Consider the following 14,512-nt stretch of genomic DNA (forward strand, 5'->3'; position numbering starts at 1 on the left):
ATTTTTCATGTCGCATACATCCCGGCTCATGGTGTCAAATTTCTCCTCTTTCAATACATGGTCATAATCTACTTTGCTCATGCGCTCCTTCAAAGCATTCAAGTCCATAAGAGAGCGTTTACATTCCTTCACTTCCTCTTCAAGTTGCATCAAACGTGTTGTTTGCATCTCAAGTGTCCTCTTGAGATTTTCATTCTCAACCACAAGTACCCTTAGTGTGCCATTCTCCATTGCAAGTGCTCGTAAGTCTTCGCCTTGTTTGTTTATGGTCTCTTACAACAATACCAAGTATGCCATGATCATGGTTTGGGATATCATTGGTTGGGTGGTTGTGTTGCTATCTTCACACTTAGGAGATTTTGGATCATTTTCCACAATGGTTGTGGAACTTGTTGAAGAAGAAGAACCCTTGCGAGTGCCGGAAGACATTGTATATAAAATAAGAGATGAGATTCAACTTTCTTGAACGTGTTCACTTTGGAAATGCTGCTACAGAAATGCCTTCCATAACTCTGAAATTTATTGTCTTTACATCAATGCGTAAAGGGAGTTGTGATCTTTGATTGAGGCTATAGATCATCCAAATCGGAGTTCAGATGAAGAAGTTATGATCAAAAGAGCGAATTGCTGTCTACTAGGTCAAAAAACAACTCTGTTTTTTGTTAAAGGGGGGGGGGGGGGGGGGGGAGAGAGAGAGAGAGAGAGAGAGAGAGAGAGAGATATGTTTGATGCCAATTGTAATCCCCTGGGTACTTGCCTTGGTTGCATACTGTTTGCAATGGTAGTGAAAGAGGGTACTCGCACGAGGTTGCAGTTTGTTACCCTTCTGTCCAAGGATGACTGCCCTTGTGTTGGTTGAGACCTTTTTCGAGTCCTGGGCTCATCCGGCAAAGGTCATAGTGTGGACTAGATTCTCTCATCCAATTATTTCCACTCATTGCAGCTATAAATTTGGGAGAGAGAACATGCCTCCCCCAATTATGGACCCTTGAAAGTGGTGTTGGCCCTCAGCTATGCCTCAACATCCGACAATCAAGCATTCTGGTAGCTTTGGTAGCGATATACAAATGCACACACACACACACACACACAAATATACACAAAAATAAATATTACAAACAAAGTTACAATAGTGTACAGATTCTGACACCCTCTCTCTCTCTCTCGCTCTCTCTCTCTCCCTCTCTCTCTTTCTCTGTCTCTCTCTCTCCCCATGATTTGAAGTTTGGAAGTCTTCATGGAAAAGAGCAAAGCTTTTATTTTTGGTTGTGAGTGAGGAAATGTACCATAGAAATTAGTGAAGATGAGCCCATCGGAGAAAGGTGTTAGCCCTCACGGCTCACGGACACCCTATCACCTACGAGACGGACGTTGTAACCTACGGCGGACATTGTATTATTTATTTGGTAGAGTCAGGTACCGGGCTTGTCGGTCCAATAGGAAAAGGGTAAGAGTGATCGCCGATGAGAGGCGCACTCTAACTGGAACATTCAAGGGATTAGTTGGCTAAGCATGGGCACCCAAGTGTGAATGGGGCGAGCTCATATAAAAGTCAACTAAACCTAAAATTCACATATTCTCTCATTTGTGCAATTGAAGAGTGCTCTTGCTTCATCTCCTTCTTCTTCTTCTTCATCTCTTTGTACTAGGGATCTCTTCATGTCAGCATAATGATTTTTGGTGTAGTGGGAGCCACATTGCTGAGGAGAGCTTTGTGCCACCGTAAAAGCTTCATGTTATGCCAGTTCCTTGAGCCATTCTCGCAAACAATGCCACTCAACTAGCATAGCAAGAGGTCACCTTGTAACAAAAACATGTATGAATTCAACATTTGCAAGCTATATAATGAAGACACTTGTTAAGTATATGTTGTACAAATTTGCAAGTATTTCTATCTAGCTGGGAATAAACAATACAAAAATATACATTAGGATGAGACAACCACCCCTAATAAGCATGGATTTGAAGCACCTACCTGAAAGATGTAACAAAGAAGACTGTTTTAGAGGAAAAGTGGTGACACTTGGCCTCTCTAACATGGAGCCTTTCACTATTTGTGCATAAAAGCAACCTTTGTGCCAAGCACTACAAAACAAGTAGAGGCAACACCTTAGACTTCAAAGTTTATGATAAGAAGAACACAATCAAAAGTAAGAAGTATATTGTTACCTTGCATAAATGGGTGTTTTATTCAAATATGTGATGGTATTGACAAGATATTGAAGAATCGTCAACATTCATCTCACCGATGGTACGACGTTCCTGCGATGACCTCTGCGGCCTTCGGTGCAAACATTGTGAACAAGCAAATATGTATGCATACGATTTGTGATGTCCTTGAGCACCATGGTAGCTATTGCATGAGGAAGCAAAAGATGAAAAGAGAGAGGGGGGAGGGAGAGAGAGGAACATGGGAGAAGACAAGGGGGTAGTGGGGGAGAGAGAGAGAGAGTGGAGAAGGAGGAGAGAAGGGGCAGGGAGGGAGAGGGAGGAACATGGGAAGAGAGAAGGGGACAGTGGGGGAGAGGGAGAGAGGGGAGGAGGAGGAGAGAAGGGGCACGGAGGGAGAGGAGAGGGAGAAAGGAGGGAGGAGGAAGAGAGAAGAAAGGTTTTTTTTTTGGGGGGGGAGTTTTTTTTTGAAAAATTGGACTTTTAGTGCTTGTAAGTTTAAAAAAATGTCAAAAAATACTTTTTTGATATGGATATATGTTGGGGGGGAGTTTTAAGTCAAAAATAAGTAAAAATAACTTCTTTTTTTTAAAAAGTCAAATTTTGGCTCTTAGTGATCCACGTTTTTGATGATGTGGCCACACCTCTTTACTCCCTTCACTTTCAAAAAGCTAGAGAGAGAAGGTGACCTCTTAGGTCCACATCCTACATGTGTCTAAAAAAAAGGCTAGAAAAGCCTACTCAAAACTAGCTTCTTGAATGCCCTTGTCCCCTTAACCCTACACACCATTAGCCTTAATCCCTAAAATTTAGGATTCCTTACAAGGCCCATGCAAGGTTCATATTTCTCCTAATGGTAGTGCTCAATGTGTTCTAGAGGCCGGTCCAGACGGCTCATCAAATAGAGCCCCGGTGCTCAAGATATCGTAGTGCAAAGATAGAGTGTGTAGCAGATCCCCGACGGGCAGGGCAATTGGGGACAGGTGGCCCAGGATGAGGTTAGTGGATGCGTGTGTAGAGCAAAAATTATGGAGCGTGCTCGTTTTCTCGGATTTCAAATCGGAGCTTTGGTTAGCAAGTTATGGTTATTTGAAGATTTTCTAGGGGTCAGGTCTGCGTCCACTAGCCCGCATTGAAGAATGCGCCATTTGGCTTTTTTAGGCCTTGACAGGATTGAAGCAGGTAGAGAAAGCCGGGTGAAATCAGCAGGAAGTCATGGCTCCTGATTCTGAGCCCCGAGCACCAAGTTACAATATGGCGACGCACCTGGAGCATTTGGCGGGGGAGTGCATGCAGATAATTTTTGTTTTTTGGCGGCTCGTATAACGAGCTCAGAGAAGTCCGAAGATAATGAGGTTTGCACGGCCCAAGGCTGACTTAGTGAAGATCCGACCCGTCTTGGCGGTCCGAGATTCCAACCATCTAGCAGAATATGGGAGCCGGGGGAAGAGGGCCAAAAAAAAAAAGTTTTAAATATTTATTTTTGAAGGTTTTTGTGAGCTTAAGGGACCATGAGGCCCATGGCTGCCACGTGGCGGAGTTTTAACCCCACATGCTTCAGGCGGGCCTGGAAGCATGGTGTATATGGGCCAAGGAGAGCCCTCCTAATTAGCACTAGGTTGGTAATGGGACACTTTTATGTCCTGTTAAGTGACCATTTTCCTTGAATCATGTCAAGAGTTTCAAAATGGATTTTGAGGTGCTATCTGTCTAGAAAGTTGTCTCATGAGCTGAAAAAAACTCGACATTTTTTTGGAATATCAATTCCATCTTTAACCTTGTCCTTGCACAACATTTCACAACCTAAACTGTGTGAAAAAACAGGTCCTGTTTTTGGCTTTTTTCAACTTTTTGCAACTATACCACTCTAGAATTCATGTTTGTGAGGTCTATAATGCTAGAGAACTATCTTTAGTAGTCCTCAACATGTCCTGATGCTTCTAGGGAGAAATAAATGTTAAAGTTGTACATTATGACCAAATTACAAAAATTGTCAAATCCTGTTTTTTAGACAATTTTAGCTCTTCTATGATTTTTTTGGTGGCTTTCATGATATCCAAATGCAGTTTTGATTTTCTATGTCACATATTGTAACATAAAGGTAATATTCCTTGAGTTTTGGGGCACCTAATACCCTATTTTTCATAATAGACAACGATGGTTGATTTTTTCAATTATAGAAGAAAACGAAACATTCTAGTATATCAAGTATAGCTTTTTCAATATTGTTAGTTTCTTGTGACAACTACATGCATTTTGTAGGTAGTTACCATATCTAGTCATAAGGATCAAATTTGGCTAGATATTGAATAGTTTTTATGGGATTCTACAACTCATAATGTTGAGCCCAGTTTTTTCATGTTTGCTGTATTTAGCACTTCATCTTTGTCCCCAAGATTCCCCTTGGTAAGAGATGTATTATTCTTTTGACATACTCCATGGCTCCTTATGAACCTAAAGGACAATAGGGAACTAATAAAACATGCATATATTATTTGTATTGAGCGTGGCTATAGAAACTTTGATGATAGGTTTGCAGAATGGTAAAAATTCAACTTTTTTGTACCTATTTCTTCTGGCAAAACAAAAAATAGTGAGTGAGAAGCAATCATATGTTCTGATCACCAACCCATTGAAGTTAACTAGGGAATTTATCTCAAGTCCTACAAAAATCCCTAATCTTATTTTTATGCAACAAAACGTAAGAAATGACTGTTTTGATGAAAATGTACTGGTCCATCAACTTTGGAGGCTTGCTGTGACCAAAAGATGAGAAATTTTACAAGTTTCTTATTTTTTCCATGTGTAGTAAGCCTTGAACTATAACCGCATGAAAGGATTTTACAAAATGAGTGGATCTACTATGGTTTTGGAGGTTTTTTTCAAAACCCTGAAAGGACACTTTTATGTCCTGTTAGGTTACCAACCTAGTGCTAAGGGTATCGAAGAAAGGAGAGGGAGCTCTCCCTCCCGTTGACTATGGCGGAATGTGGCCGGCACTATGCATGCACAGTCAGGTGGCACATTTGGCGGTTTTGGAGGCGGAGGGACTGCGCGACGGTAGCCGATAGCCTGGGGTTGAAGGTGGGAGGATCGCCAACTGCTGCGATTGATGACGTCGCACACCCGGTAAGGGCTCGTTCTCGCAGCCTAGTAGGCCCCGTTTTGGAAAGCAATAGGAGTGACGCATGAGCGACATCGCTAATGTCCCCCCTCCCATGAGATAGAGGGCAGTCCCATAGGGATGAGGAAACGGATAGAGCGGTCGGGAGATCAAGTGCAAAGCGAAGGGTAGCTTCAAGGCCGGACAAGCCATGACAAAGAGAGCCAGACCTGAAGAAAGCAAAGGAGGAGAGAGCAGAGGCAAGGGCAAGAAAGCAAGTGTGAGTTAGACAAAGAGGACCAGAATTGGGCCAAAAAATCCGTGCAAGGCTAAGCCTCCCACAAAGGGGTAAAATAATGAGGGAAAAATAAAATGAAAAAGCCTAGAGGCAATAGCGACATCGCTATTGCACCCCCCCAAGTGCAAAAGAGAGAGAAGCAGATGAAGCAGGGCGGCTACCCCTTCCAAAAGATACCAAATCTGGGTGGCAAATGGTCAAATATGAGGGCAGTTTCCAAAATTGACCCCCCCTATAAAAGTCAAATTTTAATCAAATTAGGGGCTTTTTTTCGGGTTTTTTTGTGTCGTTTGAAGCCTGCAAAGTGAAGCTCTCTGGCAGAGGAGTGTGCCTGTCAAAGCCCTTTGTAATTTCTCGTGAAAATGGCCATGGTGATGGCGTTGCTAGTCTATGTACATGCTTTGTGAAGTGCAATAGATCCACTATTGCCCCGTCTTGTTGTTGTTTCCCCTTCCCCCCTTCTCTTTCTCCTCCTATGGTGTTTCACTTTGGTGCCGGCTGTGTGGATTTGTGTGCCCCCTCGGACTGACGGTGTTTTGTGTGAGAGAGTGAGATTGAGCGGTTGTGAGCGTGTGCAAGGATGGAGACAGACCGTGGCAGTAGGTGTGCGTCGTGTGGTGGGTTTGTGCAGTGTATGAGCCTTGAAAATTGGGCAGGCGGTGGTCTGCTAGTGTGAAGTGTGTTTTTGAAGGTGTTTTCTTAGAGGATAGGGATGCTATGGATACCCTGAGCTATAGAGAGGCCCTTGTGTTTGTGCTGGGCATGTTCCCCCATTCTCCCTCTTCAACGTGCACATTGCAAACCTGAAGGAAACAACTAGAAAAACAAGCAATAGAAATTGGTAACCCTAGTTGTTGTCTTTGCAATCCAAACCCCTTGGTTGGCTTTTGCAATGTCAAACCACTTGGCTAGAATTTGCATTAAGAATACAACTAATGACGACGAACACATTCTACCATGGCCAAAAGTGTGTGGAATCAGCTGAGAAAGTTTAATTTGTCCACCGCTCCTTGGTAGATTGCAGAATTTTTTCCTTGAAACTATAATTGTGCTGAGCTCAAATAATGACTCTCAACACCTATGGAGTAATTATGAATTAGCGGGGTCATACCCCTAAAAATGCCACTCCCAGAGGCCTAATCAGTGAAGCAACTAGGCAAAAACTCTTCTTCAGTTGGAATGTTATAAACAAATAAGTCGTCATAGAGTCTTATCCTACCGTGGAACAGAGGAGAAAGATTTCAAATACCCTCAAAAATAAAAAATTAGTCATACTAGATTTTCTCAGGTGTTGATAGAAGAGACTTCCTGTGTGGAGGCTTTGTTATTGTATTCATGTCTTCCCATGAATTAGTTTCTTGATATCTATGCCATGCCTACTTGCTACCCATAAAAATCTTCAGTAGGATTGGCTACACCTTGTGTATATAGCCAATGATGTAAAGTGTTCATCACTATATACATATACAACAATTGGAAGCCCATCTACCAATGTCAAATCTTTGTAGATAGAGTAGTTGATGGTATTGCAGAAGTGTATAAAATGATGGGGTGGTTGTACTGCCATCATATTTGCATGCCATGCAAATATGATGGATTGATAAGCCCTTGGATTCAATAACAATCTCAACCTTGTGAGCTACTACTATACGTGCCTTGCGCGATTATACGGGCATGGATACATCATAGTGAGTCATTGCCAAATGTAAATGGTGAGCTTATATCCATTTAGTGTGAAATATATGTACCATTATCCTTCATCTAAAGTCTATGAATAGTACCATGGTATAGGAAAGAAGCCTTGATTCACATGAAGGAAGCACTTTGCTTTGCTCAACAGAGAAACCTGTTGCAAATAACAGATGAAATTACAGAAAAAAAAGTATAACTTGAAATGTACTAACCTTGTTGCCTCTTTGAGAGTGATTTTCTTTGCTTGAAGCTGGCTCATAGCCGTGTATGTTGAGGAATTTAGAGCTATCAAATGTACCCTACATGCCATCGTGGCTTGGGTCATACCGACCTCCAAGAGAAAATCAGGTGGACATGGTGCCAGTTTTTCTAAAGTCTGTATGCTAATAGCATATTCCAAACTTTGGAAATTTCTATGCAAGATGTCCTGAAGTGAAGCCTTGCTTCGCTGCTTCACATAAGTTCATTAAAAAGATGAGACAAAACACACCTTGAGTGCTCATAGACAATAGGTGCTCCTAGTGACACACATATGTCAAAGCAAAAAAGTGTCGACCTGGTCAAGCTTTTGTAAATAAAATTGGCCTTTGAAAAAGCATAAAACTTATTGAGAATCCTTAGATTTCCCAATCTTGAAATAGATAGCTCAGGAAGCTTAGCTATCAAATTTCATCTTACTGCCAATCTCTACTCGATTGAAGCAACATTTTCTTGTCAAGTTGGCATTGTAGAAAAGATCATTTGTCTGGACATTGGCAAGCTACAATGTCTTTGAAGTGACTATGAATCCAATGCATACATGAATATGGAGCCTTGGTGCTGAAAGCCTTGCTTTTTATCTTCAAAAGAGGTACTGTCCAACAAAATGTTGGAAATAGGGTCTTAGGGAAACACACACAGCTTGGAGAAGATGAAGGAAGCTCAAGGCAGACAACAAAGAGTAGTATTACTTAGTGTGCAATGGAAATATAAGATAGCCCTAGAGTCATGGGCATATATACAATGCACTGGGGGAAAAACCTCCTAGTGAGGGAAAAAATGCCCCATTGGCCGTAAGTGTATTCACGCACATCATTACCACATCCATATGGTAACAATGGGTTAGTCAACAAAGAATGTGTATTAAAAAAATGTATACTTTATGTTTTAATAAAAGGGAGAACACAATTATTAAAACATCATGGTGTAAACATAGCATAATCATGATGAGTGACCTGAGCAAGAGAAGCTCAAGTTGTTCAAAAATCTAGATTCAATCTTCCCTTTAGTACTCCATTGTTTTTATATCCAAAAGGCCTATTTAGCCTAGAATTGATAGAAATATGGTTGCTACCTTGAGTCTATAGTAGTTCTTGCTCTAATCACTCTCATACTCATTCACCATAGAATTGAGTCGACCAAAAGTGTGATAATGTAAGGTCTAGAGTATTTCTATGATTGTGTTGGATGGCAACCACCATGGAATTTTGAAAATCACTTACTCTACTATCTTTATTACATTATAGTATAGAAATTTTTAGTATTGTAGATGTCAAACACCTTTGATCGAACTGAATAGCCTAATAAGTGGCATTGAACTAGATGCGAGATAGTTGGACTCCTCTTAAGAAGTTCAACTATTACACACCATGATGGTCCTATGATTGCACTCCTCCATGAAAAGGGCCAAAAATCTAGTTTATCCTTGTGTAATGCCTTAGTGTGCCATTACTATATTCTTGATATGTGGAAAATGATTACTTTTTAGTTTGCAATATTGATGTACATCATGTGGGTGTGTTAGAATACTTTGCATTCTTCTTGTTTTTGGTTTTGAAAGATTGTATAATAAAAAATTCATTTTGACAAATCAATGAATGCAACCTTTTGTTTCATTTCTTGGATGATGGAGAGCTATCCACCTTGTACCACCCTCTTGGAGACGTCCAAACTTTTCTAGACAATGAAAATTTGGAACACATCCTATCCATAATCCAACCAACAACAATGGATTTTCTTCAACACATCCTTAGTGTTTTGTATACATCACATTGGCTCCTTGAGAGATGTATGTGCCTTGATATTCGACCATGAGTTGAAAATCGATAACTTGAACTCCAACACATGGGGTCCAAATTTTGTATAGGGTCCTTTTGCCCATCTCTATTGCTCACAAGCCTCTCTCTTGCTGAGGCAAGTTGTAGCAATGGCCACTTGATTAGAAGGTTGAGGCCCTTGCTAGTGTAGTCTTTGAAACACTAATAGACTCCTTCGAGTCCTTCCCAAAATCACTATCACTACTTTCCTCATCATGCTTGCTCTTTTTCCTTTGTCGAGGAGATTTTTCCTTTGCATTTTGATTTGCAATTTTGAGACAAATGACCATGCTTTCCACAGTTGTAACAATGGATCATGGACTTCTTTCTAGAATCCGAAGCGGAAGTGCTTCACCATCTTTTCCAAAAACGCAAATTTTTCCTTGAATGACTATAAAATGGCTTCCTCTCAATGAGAAAAGAGCTAAGATTGTCAAATTCCAGCTCTTCTTTGTGATTTGCAAGTGTAGTGTCTTGAACATTGTTTTGTACTCCTAAGGCAATTTCATGAGTACCAAAACAGCTAGCTAAGTACTAGTCACATCACTTTTCATAGCGGATAGTTGATCATGGATAACCTTTTTCTAAAAGACTACATGGAACTTCCAGTTTTAAAATGGATGGAAAATAAATGTTCAAGCAGAGTGACCGCTCGCATTGTGGAATCTCAATCAACAATCTCAACGAGCTTGGACCACATTGGATTGGTGATCTTCAAAGTCTTTATGGCTGGAGAAATTTCCTTTGTGAGAGACTCTACAATGAACAACATTGCCTTCATATTTCTTGCATCCCAATCAACACATGATTTTTGGAAAGCCACTGGAATGGGTGGGTCCACCCATCCATAGAATGTTGAAGTTGTGGTTTCATTCTCCCACCTTCCACATTGGTACTCACGCCACATGTTTTTTGTTTTCTAATCACTACCACAATGTGAAACACGTTCAAGTTCTTTATTAGTTTATCTCACATATTCATTCCATCAGTCTTCCAAACAATATTGAAGACATTCTTTTAAAAACAAAAATGTAGATTGGTTTCCTCTAAGACACTCTTGGAATAGGTTTCTCTTAGAAATTCTACTTGCACAATCAGGATAGATCTATGTATACATTATTAAAAAAATCTTGCCATTCCTATGCAACCCATATCGCTAACCAAGTAACTCACTAAAGACTCTAGGAATACTCCCACCATAGCAACATTGGTGCCAACTTAGACACCATCTTAGGCCATGAAAAAAAAAAGTATACAATATTCTACTAGGCCAACCTGTACCTATAGAGGTGCACCGTGGATGTCATCGCACACGACAACAATTGCCACCTAGTATCAATGCTCATAAGTAGAGAATCTAAGAGAAACCACACCAAAGGTTTTGGCAAACAATGATATCAATGCTAGTAAGTATTCTCATGCCACAAAAAATATGAAGTTTGTAGTATTCTATTGGGCCAACCTAGACATACTCCCATCACAACGACAACGATACACCCTCGGCATCATCTCACACCATGATAATTGCCACATGATCAATGCTAATAAGTAGAGAGTTTGCAAGAATTTATCTCCCCAAACTGTGGAATGTTAGCACTTGGAATGTGTTGATGTACGATATGCGCATTATGGTTGTGGGGCAAGGAAGCATTGCGCTACTTTCATTGGTGGATGTGAAGGGAAGGCACATCTCCAAATGAAATTCAAGCCTTTGTGTCCTTACAAAGACATCAATAAGGGTGTAGTGGTTTGGTCAATATGTATGCCATATGTGGTGCCCTCAAAAAGCATGAAAATTTGTGTATCCTCTCTAGAGATGTCTCTCTTGGAGCACACTCATTAACATGGTTGTGGCAAAGGAATTTTTTGGGTTGCTTTAACCAAATGTGAAGGAAAGTCCTTTTGCAAATATAATCACCTATGCTTGCACCTTGAAACCTTGTCGCCTTTACGCAAGGCTTTTATAGGGGTGAGAGAATTTGCGATGAGATTTCCAGTTAAGGGTTTTTTTGGCAAAACGTTTGCTATGCTTGCACCTTGAAAGCATGTCACCTTTTTGAAAATATAAACACATACACTTGAACATTGAAAGATTACTTCCTTTATGCAAGCTTTCAGATGGGTGATATAATTTGTGATGAGATTTCTAGGCAAGGGGTTGTTGGCAAAACATGTTCTGCTTGGAATTGCTTTGGTCCATCTGCATGCCAAATGTGGTGCCTTTATGAAGCACAAAAACTTCTTGACGAGCTTTCCATGCAAAATGTCATCTCTTGAGCATATTGACTATAGCATATCCCCAAGATGGCTATGGCAAGGAATCTTTCATTGTTTTATGTGGATGCTTAGTGATGGTTTCTCGTCGGATGAAGTCCCTTGGAGGATGACATATTTTCCAGGTACAAAATAATGTTTCTTTTTGGGTTTTTTTCCTTTTCATCTCTCTCTCTCTCTCTCTCTCTCTCTCTCTCTCTCTCTCTCTCTCTCTCTCTCTCTTACATACACATGTGCGCGCGCACGCACACACACACACACACACACACACACACTGATGAATCGTGTAAGCGTTCCTCGGTTTTGTGTCCTTAGAGTAGCAACAAATCCAATGAAAAATTCAAGGAATAAGCATCATTCACTGCACAAGTCAAGCACTGCACAAGTCAAGCATAGATTAGAAGAGCATTCTTTACTTATGGGATCAAGAGTCTCCCTTCAAAAGAAGGATTTGTACCAAGTCGATAGGATACACATTAATGTAGTTTATCTCAAGAAAACACATATTTAGGGAGAATATTTGGTAATGTGTATGCCAAATCTAGTACCCTCACAAAACCACGTAATGGGATTCATGTCGAATGCATTGATTGCAAGATATGGAAAACATGGCCGTGGCAAAGAAGCACTATGTTGTTTTCACCAAATACAAATGAAAGGCCTCTCTTTGAATGCAATCAGCTATGCTTGCACCTTGAAGGCATGTGGCCTTATGCAAGATGTCAGAGAATTCACGATGAGATTGGTACTCATAGGCTATTGCAGAAAAATGTTGTGCTTGGTGATGCTTTGTTCACTATGTATACTAAATGTGGTGTCGTCACCAAAGCATGAAAAATCCTTGTTGGGTCCTTTCTAGTATGTTCTTTTCAAACTTTGTCTTATGGAAGGTGTTAATTGCAAGATATGTCTAGCATGGTTGTGGCAAGAAAGCTTTGGATTGTTTTAACAAATGCATATGGAAGGCTGAGTCTCCAAATGCAATCATGTATGCTTGCACCTTGAAGGCTAGTGGCCTTATGCAAGATGTTGGCATGGGTGAGAGAATGCACTATGAATTTTCTACGCAGGTTTTGAAGAAATATTTTGTGCTTGGCAACACTTTGGTCAATATGTGTGCTTGGCAATAATTTATGCCCTTTACAAGCTGCTCACAAAAAGGGTCCAAATGAGCTCCGCTTTGTGTTTGAAATTTTATCTTTTGAATGCGATATATTCCCAACATAGTTGTGGCAAGGAAGCTTTGGGTTGTTTTCATTGGATGTGAAGAGTTCTCTCTAAAAAATATGCAATGACCTATGCTTGCACCTTGAAGTCATATGGAGTTATGTGTGACATTGGTATGGGTGAGAGAATGACAATGAGGTTGCCAGTTTAGGGATGTTGGAGAAATGTTGTGTTTTGCAATGCTTTGGTCAATACGTGTGCAAGTTGTGGTGCCCTTTTTAAAGCACAAGTAGTTCTTGATACGATTTCTATGCAAAATATCATCTATTAAGGTGCGTTGATTGCAAGATATGCCAAACATGTATGTGGAAACGAAGCTTTGTGCTCTTTTAACCAGATGCAAGATTAGGGTGCTCCCCAAATAAATGTGCATCTCTTGGAGTGCTTTTATAGGAGGATATGCCCAACAAGAGTTGGTCGAGTAGGCTCTAAATTTGTTTTCTTGGCCTATTATTAGTGTCTACATTTTGCTAAGCTTTGTTCCTTGTACCTTCACATAAGCACAAGATTTTCTTCTTGTCCAAAATATCCTCACTTGGAACACATTGATTGTAGGATGGCTATGGCAAGGAAGCATTATACTATTATCACTAGATGCAAAAGGAAGGTCTCTATCTAGATGCGATCACCCCCTTGCTTGCACTTTGAAGTCCTATGGACTTACACAAGACGTTGGCATGGTGAGAGAATTGTGTAAGTCCTATTGACTTACACAAGACATTGGCGTGGTGAGAGAATTCACTATGAGATTCCTAGTCAAGGGCTCTTGGAGAAAGATTGGCTTTGCTTATGCCTAACGTGGATATGACAGAAAAGCTCAAGGGTATTTTAACAAGAGGTGAAGTTAGGGTTTCTTGCTAGACAAAGGTAGGAGTAAGGACTTGCTGAGAAAGCTTTGAACTCTTTTTGTGGATGCAACATGAGGCCAACTCCCAACTACAATCACTTTTCTTACTGTGCACAATGCATGTAGTCATTTGGGACTGCTAAAGGAGGCCATCACGAACTTGAGGTTGCAACTGCACATGCAGTTTCTCTTTGTTGCTCGCTTGATCGGACAAGCAGCTTGCGCATCTCTCTCTCTCTCTCTCTCTCTCTCTCTCTCTCTCTCAAACACACACATATGTGCGCCTGTCCACACACACCCCCGTGGCTATTTGAGTCGCTTGAACTGGCAGGCAGGGCAGCGTCTTCTGGGCAGCATTTAACGGGCAAAGGCAGGGAAACATCCCAATAGGGATCTCTCTCTCTCTCTCTCTCTCTCTCTTCCAACAGCTCTGGCTCTCTCAAACTCCCTGCAGTAGCAGGCGGACAGGAGGAATTGATGTAGCCGGGCAAGTTCGCGGCGGTGAGGATCACAGCCACCAGGGGCTGCAGGCGTAAGTGACAACAATAGGCTTATCTCTCTGTCTCTCCTCCCATAGCTCTAGCTCTCTCAAACTTCATGTCGGCAGGTGGACAGGAGGAACCAATGCAGCAAAGGGGGTGGGGACACACTCGTCATGAGCGTCACAGCACAAACACGGATGATAACAAGGGGTACGAGGGGGGACAGCAATGGGAAGAGATTGGTGTCATCTCTGTTGCTATTTGATGCTTAGCTGCCCATCTCTCTTGTCAACTCATTCTCTTCAATGATCGCCCCTCCTCAGCACTATATGGCACGGGAATATT

The sequence above is a fragment of the Adiantum capillus-veneris genome, chromosome 12 (genome assembly GCF_014529385.1).
Source record: "Adiantum capillus-veneris isolate H3 chromosome 12, ASM1452938v2, whole genome shotgun sequence".
Taxonomy (NCBI): domain Eukaryota; kingdom Viridiplantae; phylum Streptophyta; class Polypodiopsida; order Polypodiales; family Pteridaceae; genus Adiantum; species Adiantum capillus-veneris.